Here is a 14,781-nt window from a genome sequence, read left to right on the forward strand (position 1 = left end):
ATAGACAGCAGGAAAGATGAGAATTCACCATCTGAACTTTAACAAGAAACATTGCATAACTGATGAATAAGCCTAATGATTTGTAATTAGCTAATGACATAGCTCTGCCTGCTGCATTTACAGATACTTATGAGGTGTCTTTTGGGCCATGGTGATTTTTAAGATTAGAAATAAATGCTTATTGAAGTAAGTCAAAGAAAGACAAGTACTATACATTTTTACTTAATGTGGAATCTAAAAAATAAGACAGATGCATGAATACAACAAAATAGAAATAGACTCAAATATATAGAGAACAAAACAGTGGCTGCCAGAGTGGAAAGAGGCACGGGGAGGAGCAAGACTGGCAAAGAAGACTCAGAGGTGGAAACCATATGCATAAAAAAAGTCAGTTGCAAGGATGTAACGTACAATACAGGGAATACAGTCAACATTTTATAATAATGTTATATGGTATATAATCTATAAAATATCAAATCATTATCTTATATACCTGAAACTAATATAATATTATAAGTCACCTATACTTGAATAAAAATGAGAAATAACATGTATCTTAAAACTGTTGTACTTTAAAGTGTTGAATCAATATTTTCAAAATATAAAGCATATACAAAAATCATTAATTTTGTCATCCTTAGCTCATCTTAATATTTCTATTTTGAGTTTGTTTTATAACATATATAATGTTTAGATAGGGCTTCCTGCTGGCTCAGAGTAAAGAATGCGCCTGCCAATGCAGGAGACACCGGTTTGATCCCTGGGTTGATAAGATCCCCTGGAGAAGGAAATGTCAATCAACCTAAGTATTCATGCCTGGGAAATCCCACAGACAGAGGCGACTGATGGGCCGAGTCCATGAGGTTGCAAAAGAGTCAGACATGACTTAGCGACTAAACAACAAATGAATACCAGTTAGTCAGTTCAGAGATAATGATAAAAAAGGAAATGGCTGATGGAGGAATACAATGATCTTAATAGGAACTACTTTAATTTTTAAAATGAAACTAATGCCTTAAATTCTCCCTGATGTGATATACTTACTCTAAGAGATGAGAGCAGAGTCTACCAATGTCTGTATATTATATTCTGGCTGTGACCATTCCCAAGCTTTTCCTTTCTGCCAAGCTCTATGGAAGCTATTGAAATCCTGTAGAATCAACTCCTTAGAATAACTTTCAGGACATTCATAATTTGATCTTTCGTTACTTTGCTATATGGAATCCATTTTTCAGTTGCAATGAAATTTCAGCCCCAGTCTCAACAGACCTTGATAATATCAACTGCAGCCAGTTTTTTACTGCCCGCCATACACTAGGCCATGTACATGCATTATCTTACAATTATAACAATTCTGCGAGTTAAGCATTATCATCTCTATCTTATAAAAGACAGAATAAAACACCAGAAAGACTGAATAACATACCCAAGGACACACAAATAAGAGAGGAGTAGTCAGTATTAAAAAAGAGATCTGACTACACCCAAGCTTGACTGTGTTGTTCAAGGTGACCTCTCTGCCACAGAAGGGACTCAGTGGCCTGTCTAGACCCTAGGAAATCCTAGGAGATCCAATTTGCGTTTCAAAATGAGAAGGCAGGCTGTCTGAAAACATATCTACAATAACTGAGTTTTTTTAGTTTCTGTGCTAACAAAATATTCCATTTTACATCATGAAAGGAGCTGTAGTTGCATGAAGTTGCATGGGTATAAGACTAATTCCTCGGAGAAGGCAACGGCACCCCACTCCAGTACTCTTGCCAGGAGAATCCCATGGACGGAGGAGCCTGGTAGGCTGCGGTCCATGGGGTTGCAAAGAGTCAGACACGACTGAGCTACTTCCCTTTCACTTTTCACTTTCATGCATTGGAGAAGGAAATGGCAACCCACTCCAGTGTTCTTGCTTGGAGAATCCCAGGGACGGGGGAGCCTGGTGGGCTCCCGTCTATGGGGTCGCACAGAGTCAGACACGACTGACACGACTTAGCAGCAGCAGCAAGACTAATTCTTACTTCTGAGGGCTTATTTAATTGCCAGTACAAAACAGCCTTGTGTGTGTGCATGCTAAGTCGCTTCAGTCGTGTCCAGCTCTTTGTGATGCTATGGACTCCTCTGTCTATGGGATTCTCCAGGCAAGAATACTGGAGTGGGTTATCACGCTCTCTTCCAGGGTTTCTTCCTGACCCAGGGATTGAATCCATGTTCCTTAAGTCTCCTGCATTGGCAGGCAGGTTCTTTAACCCTACTGCCATCTGAGAAGCCCACAAAACAGCCTTGCACAGTCCAATTTGCTCAATTAATATTCTTATTTCCATACTAGAATATTTCACTTATGGCATTCCTGTTTTGTAGTTTAAAAAAAAAAGCACTGCAACCATCTTTGCCAGAGAATTATCCTTTCTTTTTACATCATTAATTTTTTACAGCACTTTCTACAAAAATAAGACTACAATAAATGTCAGTATTTCTGGTCAACTGCATCTACAGTTTCCTCACTAGTCCCTCAAATACTATCTACCCATTGATGATACACCAATTTAACACTTAAGTCATGTCTGGCTCTTTTGCGACCCCATGGACTGTGGCTCGCCAGGCTCCTCTGTCCATTGGACTTCCCAGGCAAGAACACAGGAATGGATTGCCATTTCCTTCTCAAGGAGATCTTCCTGATCCAGGGATCAGACTCATGTTTCCTGCATTAGCAGGCAGATTCTTCATCACTTTAAAACTGATCTCAGCGTAACGCCCAGACCTTGTCATCACCCTGCTGTTTAAATAAAAAATATAGGAATCATCCTTAATTCTCCTTTGCTCATCATTCATACTCAATGTATCATCATGCCTTAGCCCCAATTATACAGTAAATTGAAATTCTTAATTCTGCTGCCACTTCTCAGTCCAGGGCACGCACGAGACATTATGAGATTTTCTAACCTACCTCTGTGCTGTACATATGGTTACTATTCTCTCTCTTCCCCAACTAGTGAGAAATGTTTTTTAACTATAATAAAACAGATGTAATTTTAAATTTACCATTTTAACCAACTGTAGGATTTGGTGACATTAAGTACATTCACATTGTTATGCATCCATCACCACCATCCATCTCCAGCACTATTTCATAATTACAAACTGAAATTCTGTATGTATTAAATAATAACTCCACATACTCATCTCCCATTTCTTGATAACCAGTATTCTACTTTCTGTCTATGAATTTGACCCCTCTAGCTACCTGGTATTCTGCAGTACTCTTGCCTGGAAAATCCCATGGATGGAGGAGCCTGGTAGGCTGCAGTCCATGGGGTCGCGAAGAGTCGGACACAACTAAGCGACTTTACTTTCACTTTTCACTTTCATGCACTGGACAAGGAAATGGCAACCCACTCCAGTGTTCTTGCCTGGAGAATCGATGGGGGAGCCTGGTGGGCTGCCGTCTATGGGGTCACACAGAGTCGGACACGACTGAAGCGACTTAGCAGCAGCAGCAGCAGCAGCTACCTGGTATTAGTGGTATTATTCAGATTTTGCCCTTCTGTGTCTGGTTTATTTCATTTAGGATGTTTTCAACATTCCTCATATTACAGCATGCAATATTACACATGCAATTTTTAAATTTGAATACTATTGCATTGAATATATATACTATATTTTGCTTATCCCATTGATTCACTGATGAACATCTGGGTTGCTTCCATCTTTTGAATATTATAAATAACGGTGTTATAAACATTGGTGTACAAATATCTATTTTGATCTCAGCTTTCCGTTCTTAGAGGTTATATCTAGAAGTAGAATTGTTGGATTATATGTCAATACTATGTATAATTTTTTGAGGAACTGCCCTACTGTTTTCCTCAGTGAAAGTGAAAGTGTTAGTCATTCAGTCGTGTCGGCCTCATCTCGACCCCATGGACTGTAGGCCTGCCAGGCTCTTCTGTCCATGGAATTCTCCAGGCAAGAATACTGGAGTGGGTAGCCATTACTTTCTCCAGGGCATCTTCCCAACCCAGGGATAGAAGCCCAGTCTCCCACATTGCAGGTAGATTTTTTTAGCTTCTGGGCCACCAGAATCCTTATTATTTTACATTCCCACCTGTAGGGAAAGAGCAAATTAGCCAAGATGGCGGTAAGAGAGCAAATCAGCCTCTCTTACTGCATGTTTTGTAAATATTGATTATGTAACAGCTGAGATCACTTATACCACTGTGCCTGTGTGTCATGAGGTATTTGCCTGGCCAGAGCTACTTTTGTTCTCTAAGCATATACAAAGTGAAAGTCGGTAAGTTGTGTTTGACTCTTTGCAACCCCATGGTCTATACAGTCCATGAATTCTCCAGGCCAGAATACTGGAGTGCATAGCCTTTCCTTTCTCCTGGGGATCTTCGCAATCCAGGGATCGAACCCAGCATATATAAGCTTCACCTGAAAAGCCCTTGAGGCCAAGCTAGGTCTGCCTTATGGCTGCATGATGGTTGGTGAGGCTGCGTTACGGCTGCATCCCCAGGGTCAACCAGGAGAGGAGAGAAGGCAGCATGTCTGCTGCTGCTCCAGCTGCTGTGCCCGCAGAGAGAATAAACGTGCCTGCAGTTCCGATGGCTGCCTGAGTCTTCTCCCAGCTCCCCCGCTCAGGCCTTGCCTACCCTGGGTTCAGTGAACAGTGAGATACAGCAAGACAGTTGGCGTAGTTGGCAGGATGAACAGCAAGACACTGCCAGTAACGCACAAGGGGCTCTATTTTCCACAACTTCTCTAACACTTGTCATTTTCTGTTTATTATTGTGTTTATAAAAGCGATCCTAATGTGTGTGACATGGCATGAGTGGTCTTTTTAAAAGTAGATCAACTTACATCATTCATTTAATTATAGCCTTGTAGCAGTTATCCACCAACTTATTATAAAATTCAAACTGAATACTACTGTCCACAGGTCCATGCACAGCCATTGTTAACCATTTAGCTTCTTTTCATAGCACCTTCTCTTCACATTCCAGGCACAGAATAGTTTGTTTTCCATTTCGGGAGCAAGCTCTTTCCTGACTTTGGGCGTTGCATTTAATTTTCCTATGTATGAAATACAAAAATGCATTTCTCTTCATATTTAAAAATTTAGTTCAAATCAGATTTCTTCATAGAAAGCTTCCCTGACTCCACTCTATGATTACCACCAATACCCCATAGCATTCCATTTGAATCTCTCACTGCATTTATCATAACCACTACACAGGAGCTTTGGTTTTATACATCCTTTATGTTCCCATTTAACCAGGTAGGAGTAACACCTAAAACAGTTTATGGTATTTTCTGACCTTGGGTAACTAGAATAATAAGGATAGCTAACCTATATATTAATGCCCAACTGATATCACAATTGAAACCTTACAGGTAGTCTTAGTGTTTCCTGCTCAGTGGGTTAACTTCTTGAGTACTCATCCCTTCCCCACCGTAAAACACACAACTAGGCCCCAGTTAGAGTCCTCAAACTCAACATTAAGAGCATCAAATATGAGTAGCACACTTGTTTATCACATTCACAGAAAAACTAACTTCCAGGCACCTCTAGATAAGCTCTAGGAAACGCAGAACAAGGTAAAACGTGAGTCACAACTTGCATCACTGTTGGGAGCTTCTTCGCAGTTTTTAGGTTTTATCACTGCCAGTTCATATTCTACCTTTTCTCCCACACCTGGAGATAAACATCAGTATGGACCTGCTTTTTTACTACTTGAAAATTGCTGTTAGGAAAACATCGATATCCAGTGTAAATAACATATCAATGTTAACATTTATTAATTCAGGCAGTGTGCTCATCTCTCTTGCTATATTAGGTCATGCAATTATTACAAGCTTCTGAGGTTGGTATTATTATCTTCATCTTACAGGTAAGCAAATAGACTGAGAAGAGTTAATAAACTTGCTCAGGGCTACCTTAGAGCAGGTAGGTGATATTCAGAAATACAAGTCTCAGCAAGAATCTAAAATGGCTCTTGAGCTTAACAACTACCAAAAGCCAAGGAGACTTTGGCAAATCTAACCTGTATTAGCTAAGATTAAAGATGATCTACAGTGGTCACTCTAGGTCAGAAATCAGCTGTCTAGCTTCACACAGTGGAATCCCATCAGTGGGAAGATGGGCCATTTCACTGTAAAAAAAAAAAAAAAAAAGGCAAATGATAAGCACATTAAGCATCACCTATCTGCCCAAGAGGCTTCCCAGGTGGCACCGGTGCTAAAGAAATCTTCCTGCCAGTGCAGGAGACAAGAGATGTGGGTTTGATCCCTTGGTTGGGAAGACCCCCTGGAGGAGGGCGTGGCCACCCACTCCAGTGTTCTTGCCTGGAGAATCCCACAGACAGAGGAGTCTGGTGGGCTGCAGTCCATGGGGTCACAGGGAGTCGGACATCTGAAGTGACTTGGCACACAGCCACACAAGCATCTGCCCAACAACCTATATGCTACCAGTTCCAAAGAGAAAGTGTGAGCAGCAGGCTAGAAATTATGATTCTCTAGACGTTTGAAAGTAAAATCTCATAAAAATAAAGTTTTAAGTTTTCCTTCAAAACATCACAATGATCTGATGACAAAGGAGAGGTATCTTCTGTCTCTCTGATCTCTGCCGCAAGTTAAGAAGAGAGGTTTGATATTGCCAATCCACTTTTATATTTTAATTTTGGAAGCACTCAACATAAAGTCAGTTTGATGTAGCGGAGATAAGTTAATGAGGTTTGATTCTCATGATATAACCCCAGAAAATAGAGTGAACAGAGCAATAATATTTAAAAACAACAGCAAACATGTATTCCACTTTCAATACTGAGGGCTCTCACAAAACAGCTTTCTCTCTCCAGGGACAATCCTGTGCTTCAGAATCTTGAAAGCACCCTTTGCCCCTAGGGGTATATAGTTCCTGGAAATGTAATTTATTTTTCTTTTTAAGAGCAGTAACACAGCACTGAAGGTTGAAAGAATTTAACATTTGCTATAATTAAGGTAATTAAAAGGTCAAATGCTTTGTGACATTAGAAACTTTTTTTTTTCGAAATAAGGTTATCTGTTTTCTAAAAATACACATGCTTTAGGTTTAATGAGTTAATAAAAATTTCTCAAGGGCTGAAGGCCCTATTCTAGGTCCCTCTAAAGAACAAGGGTTTTAAAAGTCAAGCAAAACTAATACAATTATGTAAAGTTTAAAAATAAAATAAAATTGGAAGAATGAAAAAAAAATAAAAAAATAAAAGTCAAGCAAACCTCTTCCATTGTAGGTTAATTCAACAAGTATTAACATTTACTGAAAAACCATAATGTATAGGTTTTTGACAAGGGTTTGGGGTCATATCAGTGACTAATCCATGAGTAATCCTTGGGCTAATGGAATTTACAGGCTGATGGCTGGGAAGACAAGCATTAAGTAAACATCTCTTTTCAGACTATAACAAGGGCTTTAAAAGAATGGAGTATTGTAAAAGTCTAACTAAAGGATCGAATTTAAATGTCAAGATAAGAAGCCACATGGAGTAAATTGATAGCTCAACTGAAATTTGAAATGTAAAATTAGAAAAGAAAGAGAGTCTCCTATTAAGGAGACAGATAAGCAGGTAAAATGCCCAGATGCTTGAGAACTGGCTGTAACATGTATAAACATTATTTGATATCTGTCCCATCAAAACGAGTCCAATTTCCCCTCCACATGCTTATGGGCAAGTCCTTGTACATGCTTTTGATGAATAGAATATGATGGAAGGGATGCTGTCAGACTTTTGAGGCTATGTTAGAAAGGTAATGCAGTTTCTGCCTGGTTCTCTCTTTTGGGAGACTCAATCTGAGAATCCAGGCTCCATACTGTGAGGAAGCACAGGCTAGGTGTAAAAGCCACACACAGACGTTCTCAGTGATGGCTTCACCTAACGCCTCAGCCAATCAGTCAGCATCGATTCCCAAGAACTGAATAACATGCTTTCAAGTGATTCCTGCTCCCAGCCTATGAGTAGTTCTCAGACAAAAACTTCCCTTGCTCAGCCTTGCCCAAATTACTTATTTGTGAGCAAAATTCATGTCATTGTTTTAACCCACGAAGTTTTGGGGTAGAATGTTTCACTACAATAGATAACTAGAGCATCCTGAAGAGCTCTGAGTTTTCAAGAAACTGAAAGAAAGTTATGCTGGCTGAGAGGGAGTGAATCTAAAAAAGAGTTATATCATAAAACTATTCAACAACTGCTGTCACTTCACTTCAGTCACTCAGTCGTGTCTGACTCCTTGCGACCACATGCAAGTCCACTCCTTGGACTACAGCACACAAGGCTTCACTGTCCATCACCAACTCCTGGAATTTCCTCAAACTCATGTCCACTGAGTCAGTGATGTCATCCACCCATCTCATCCTCTGCCATCCCCTTCTCCTCCCACATTCTATCTTTCCCAGCATAAGGGTCTTTTCCAATAAGTCTGTTTTTCGTATCAGGTGGCCAAAGTACTGAAGTTCAGCTTCAGCATCAGTCCTTCCAATGAATATTCAGGACTGATTTCCTTAAAGATTGACTGGTTGGATCTCTTTGCAGTCCAAGGGACTCTAAAGAGTCTTCTCCAACACCACAGTTCAAAAGCATCAATTCTTCAGTGCTCAGCTTTCTTTATAGGCCAACTCTCACACCCATACATGACTACCAGAAAAACCATAACTTAGACTAAATGGACCTTTTTTGGCAAAGTAATGTTTCTGCTTTTTAATATGTTGTCTAGGATTGTCATAGCTTTTCTTCCAAGGAGTAAGCATCATTTAATTTCATGGCTGCAGTCACCATCTGCAGTGATTTTGGAGCCCAGAAAAATAAAGTCTCTCACTGTTTCCATTGTTTCCCATCTATTTTCCAAGAAGTGATGGGACTGGATGCCATGATCTTAGTTTTCTGAGTGTTGAGCTTTAAGCCAACTTTTTCACTCTCCTCTTTCACTGTCATCAAGAGGCTCTTTAGTTCTTCTTCACTTTCTGCCATAAGTGAAGTGAAGTGAAGTGAAGTTGCTCAGTCGTGTCCTACTCTTTGTGATCCCATGGACTGTAGCCTGCCAGTTTCCTCCATCCATGGGATTTTTCTGGCAAGAACACTGGAGTGGGTTTGCCATTTCCTTCTCCAGGGGATATTCCCAACCCAGGGATCAAACCCGGGTCTATAAGGGTGGTGTCATTTGCATATCTGGAGTTATTGCTATTTCTCCCAGCAATATTGATTTGAGCTTGTGCTTCATCCAGCCCAGCATTTCTCATGATGTACTCAGCATAGAAGTTAAATAAGGAGAGTGACAATATACAGCCTTGATGTACTCCTTTCCCAATTTGGAACCAGTCTGTTGTTCTATGTCCAGTTCTAACAGCTGCTTCTTGACCTGCATACAGATTTCTCAGGAGGCATGTAAGGCAGTCTGGTAGTCCCATCTGTCTATGAATTTTCCACAGTTTATTGTGATCCACACGGTCAAAGGCTTTGACACAGACAATAAAGCAGAAGTAAATATTTTTTCTGAAATTCTCTTGCTTTTTCGATGATCCAGTGGATGTTGGCAATTTGATCTCTGGTTCCTCTGCCTTTTCTAAGTTTAGCTTGAATATCTGGAAGTTCACGGTTCACGTACTGTTGAAGCCTGGCTTGGAGAATTTTGAGCATTACTTTGCTAGCATGTGAGACGCATGCAATTGTGTAGTAGTTTGAACATTCTTTGGCATTGCCTTTCTTTGGGATTGGAATGAAAACTGTCCTTTTCCAGTCCTGTGGCCACTGATGAGTTTTCCCAATTTGCTGGCATATTGAGTGAAGCACTTTCACAGCATCATCTTTCAGGATTTGAAATAGCTCAACTGGAATTCCATCACCTCCACTAGCTTTGTTCCTAGTGATGCTTCCTAAGGCCCACTTGACTTCACATTCCAGGATGTCTGGCTCCAGGTGAGTGATCACACCATTGTGATCATCTGTTTCATGAAGATTTTTTTGGTACAGTTCTTCTGTGTATTCTTGCCACCTCTTCTTAATTTCTTCTGCTTCTGTTAGGTCCATACCATTTCTGTCCTTTACTGAGCCCATCTTTGCATGAAACATTCCCTTGGTATCACTAATTTTCTTGAGGAGATCTCTAGTCTTTCCCATTCTATTGTTCTCCTCTATTTCTTTGCATTGATCACTGAAAAAGACTTTCTTATCTCTCTTTGCTGTTCTTTGGAACTCTGCATTCAGATGGGTATATCTTTCCTTTTCTCCTTTGCCTTTATCTTGTCTTCTTTTTTCAGCTATTTATAAGGCCTCCTCAGACAACCATTTTGCCTTTTTGCATTTCTTTTTCTTGGGGATGGTCTTGATCACTGCCTCCTGTAAAATGTCATGAACCTCCATCCATAGTTCTTCAGGCCTTCTGTCTATGAGATGTAATCCCTTGAATCTATTTGTCACTTCCACTGTATAATTGCAAGGAATTTGATTTAGATCATACTATGATGGTCTAGTTGTTTTCCCTATTTCTTAATTTTAGTCTGAATTTTACAATAAGGAGTTATAAGATTATGCAAAAACTTGTGTAGGGTTTTAATTTGAAAAGCAGAAAAGTGTTTTAAGCCTTTTAGTTAAATAATCAAATTTGTACTAGGAAAAATATCATTATGAATGCTGCACAAACAATGAATTGAAGGGAACATGAGAACAAATAGAACAGTTAGTAAATGCAATTCTGACCATAGCTGAGGATATGGATTAGGAGATGAATTAATGATATCTTTCAGAAGTAGACACAATTCTGCAAAGCTGTAAAGTATGTTACAGGTATCATTATCATGATTATAACTACTATCTTATTTAAGGTTCGGAGAAGGCAATGGCACCCCACTCCAGTACTCTTGCCTGGAAAATCCCATGGACGGAGGAGCCTGGAAGGCTGCAATCCATGGGGTTACTGAGGGTCAGACATGACTGAGCGACTTCACTTTCACTTTTCACTTTCATGCATTGGAGAAGGAAATGGCAACCCACTCCAGTGTTCTTGCCAGGAGAATCCCAGGGACGGGGGAGCCTTGTGGGCTGCCATCTATGGGGTCACAGAGTCGGACACGACTGATGCGACTTAGCAGCAGCAGCAGCAGCATTTAAGGTTGGTGCATATTCGGGTTCTTTGGTCTGTTTGTTTTCTGAAAGGAATGGTAGGCAGTAGGATACACAGAAATAGCAAAGTGTTTGCCATCAAGGAGTTCATAGTTGAGTCATCAGAGAAACAGCAGATATTCTGATAGAATCTTATGTGGACACTATAGGTAACCCTGCATAGGGCTACCAAACCTCAGAAGCTAATGGCAACAGAATTTAAACACAACTTGAAAAACATTTTAACTTTTTTATACAAAGGGTCCTCTGTCCCCTTTCCATCTTCAAGTTCATCTCCCTAGGCCAGGCTTTCCTTACTTGTACTTGAATACTGTGACACTTTCCTAATTGCCTCATTCATTTCCTGGCTCCATTTCTTTCCATCTTAATCTATCCTATTTAGTACTGAAAGATTAATTATCCTAAAATATCATTTTCTTTTTTTAACTTTCCTGTTCAAGACATTATGATTGCTATCATTTACTTCCTGTACGGGTTTAAAACTTGTTATCCTTGCATTTAATGAACTTCAAAAGTTCATACACATCTGCTTCTGCAAACTCAACTGTGTCTAAAGACCTGTATACTCCCTGGATATTATCCAAAGTGGTATATTTATGGAACGGAGAATATGTTTCCTGGGCTCTGCCTATGTTCACGCCAGCCCCAGACCACTACTGTTCTGAGTATACCAAAATGCCTAGGGTGATCAGTTCCTCATCTCCCTTGCCTTTGGTATCTCCTCCTCTTAAGTTTATGTTCTTTGAGCTATACCCACTCTTTACCATAAACTCTGTTTTCTACTTGCTCGATTTCTCTCACCTCCTATCTTGTCTTATAATTTATGTTTAAAACACTTTCAAGACATTAGCTCAAAGTCTGCAACAGGCATCACAGGTAGTTTTTCATCTGTCCTGAGGATGTCCCTAATTGATTTATCTGTGCAAATTGCTAGCTTGTCTGCACTTTACAAATCCATGGATTAGTTTTCCTAATGGATCAAGTGTTATACATATCAACAGTCTGCATTCCCTCACCCTTAACTGACTTCTCTATGGCAATGTGGCAGGTAAGCTACACCTTTGTCATCTTACACTCCCTGGAAATACGAACACTAATATAACCAGAATAACACAATTATAACGGCGGTGCGTTTCGAGGGCAACTGTGGGACAGAGAGGCTTCCCTGGTGGCTCAGAGGTAAAGAATCTGCCTGTGCGGGGAGCGAGCTCCGCCCCTGGCAAAGGTCATGAGGAAGGAGGCTTGGCATACGAAAAGGCGGGATCAAGCCTCAGGAGTCTCCCTGGAAATTCTCGAGCAATCTACCCCCAAAACCAGAGTCTGCCTACTTTCTGCTTTGTGCTTTCACCTACACCTCTGACTTTACGGGGGGGTGTCCCCCACTACCTCTCTCTGAAAAAAGAGTTAGCTTACAGCTCCAGTTAATAATTCCTGGGTGTGACAGTGTTTAACCTACAAACTCCTTTGGAAATCCTCTAGCCTGCCTGAATAGGTTTTCCGGCCACGTGTGACTGTTCAGAGCCTCCCAACTGTGACAGGCAGGAGATGTTCTAAACTGTCTAAACACAGATTCTTTTGAGTAGTTAAAAGATTGATTAGAAATTGTATTGGTGAAGGGATTTTCACTTGTTGGGCCAATGTTTGCTGCTAAGTTTCCATATCCCTTACCTACTGTGTCCTTGGCAGTGTATTGATTAATATAATTGGTGTAAGTAGTAGCTTTAATGTTTGTAACCTGTTAATTCTTTTTCTTGTTATAGCCCACCACACCTTTGCTCTGTAGGAATGCAACTTTATCTAATGCTTTTGGAGGGTGGCTCCTGACCAATCACCTTTAGAGAAAAATAAGTTTTCTGAAGAAAGGGTCTTAAAATGTTAACAGGCCTCCGGGCCAGAAGATGATGCAAATCACCTAAGCTTTTGCATATGATAAGTTTGCAGGAAGAAAGCCTGGCTTGCTGCCTGACTCTACCCCTTCCCCCATTATCCTCTATGCATAACTTAAGGTATAAAAACTACTTTGGAAAATAAAGTGCGGGCCTTGTTCACCGAAACTTGGTCTCACCATGTCGTTCTTTCTCTTACCTTCTGGCTGAATTATTCAGCCTCTTTTCTCCACTGAATTTCCTCACTGAGCTATCCTTATTTCAGCCTCTTTTCTTCACTGAATTTTACTGAGCTATCCTCATTCTATTACTCTTTATATCCTTAATTAACATTTAATTAAGCAATTGTTTCCTGATCTTCGCCTACGCCGTCTCTCCTTCGAATACCCTGGATCAGCCGGGGCTGGTCCCTGGCATGCCTGCAGTGCAGGTCTCTGTTCCTGTCATATTCCCTCTTACGGCTCAGCCTTTGGCACTTCCACAGTGAACGGACAGCAGGCTGGAGTCCCACAGCGGCCTTCTCTTCTGCACGTCCTGGGTCCGCCTTTCCCAGATAGTACTGCCCCCCAGGGCGTCCTCACCCCGCCCTGGTTCTCCTGCCAGGACTGGGAGCTTGGGTGACAGGGCTGCGTCCCTGCCTCTGTTCAGAAGAGAAGCCCCACTCTCAGCCCGGCAGTCCCCTAGGGTCCGGTCAGACCGGTGACCAGCAGCGCCCCGCCCACACCCCGCCTTGCCTCTCCTCCCTCCCTAGTCGGACAGATCCTTGGCCTCATCTGTTGTGGAGGCACAGGGGGGGCCCTGCTGGCTGACTCAGGGCCTCAGCAGCAGCAGCAGCAGCAGCTATTGACATATCACCCCAGTTTATTAATTCATTTCATTCTCCACTTAAAAGTTTTCTTTCTTTCTTTTCTTTTTCTCGTAGAGAAATGCTGTTATAAACATTTGTGCACAACTATCCTGGTATACATGCACAAAAATTTCTCTAACGGATATATGCAGAAATAAATATGCTGTATAGATATTTATATCTACTTTATTCCAAATAATTCCCCAGGATACTATGTGTATTTAAATGCCTTTAACAGTATGGAAGCATTCTTGCCTGAAGAATTCCATGGACAGAGGCATCTGGCAGGCTACAGTCCATAGGGTCGCAAAGAGTTGGACATGACGGAAGAGACTTAGCATGCATGTGCAGTGGGACAGAGAGAGGGGAATTAGCAATATGATGCAGAGGGGAAGAGAGGCCACAAAAGAGGAGGATGAAGCATCAACACTAGGAGCGCCAAAGGAAAGAGATCAGCAGAGAGGAAGAGGAGATACTAGGAAGCCGGAAGAGTCAGAGGTGCCACTGAAGTTGCGAGGGAATTATTTCAGGTCATATCCCTTAAGATATGAGTAATAAAACCTAATTACTCTAATTAATTACTAATTACTAATTAAATAATTACTAATTACTAATTACTAATAAAACCTTTATTACTCTTATTTAAGAGTAATAAAACCTAAGAAAAAATACATTACAAAGTACTGGCAAAGTTGTTAAAAAAAAAACAGGCCTACTTCCATACTGCTGCTGCTGCTGCTACTGCTGAGTCGCTTCAGTCGTGTCCGACTCTGCGCGACCCCATAGACGGCAGCCCACCAGGCTGTATAACCTATTTGATTCCTCTAAAGTATATTCCAAAATAGGCATTGAATTTGCTTGCCTTTCACTCTCCGGACTCTAGGTTCCATTAGGGCAGAGACCATGA

The 14,781-nt window shown here is 41.0% G+C and overlaps 1 protein-coding gene and 1 pseudogene across 2 annotated transcripts in view; one reads left to right on the plus strand and one right to left on the minus strand.

Annotated features, from left to right (window-relative positions):
* Positions 1 to 14,781, minus strand: part of MMP16 (matrix metallopeptidase 16) — a 397,127-nt gene that overhangs the window by 217,649 nt on the left and 164,697 nt on the right. The gene's annotated exons all lie outside the window — the stretch shown is intronic.
* Positions 4,124 to 14,781, plus strand: part of LOC147359002 (S-phase kinase-associated protein 2-like) — a 69,858-nt pseudogene continuing 59,200 nt past the window's right edge.

This window comes from Bos grunniens, chromosome 14, assembly GCF_055505025.1.
Source record: "Bos grunniens cultivar Pamir isolate PY7600 chromosome 14, Bosgru_T2T1.0, whole genome shotgun sequence".
Classification (NCBI taxonomy): Eukaryota; Metazoa; Chordata; class Mammalia; order Artiodactyla; family Bovidae; genus Bos; species Bos grunniens.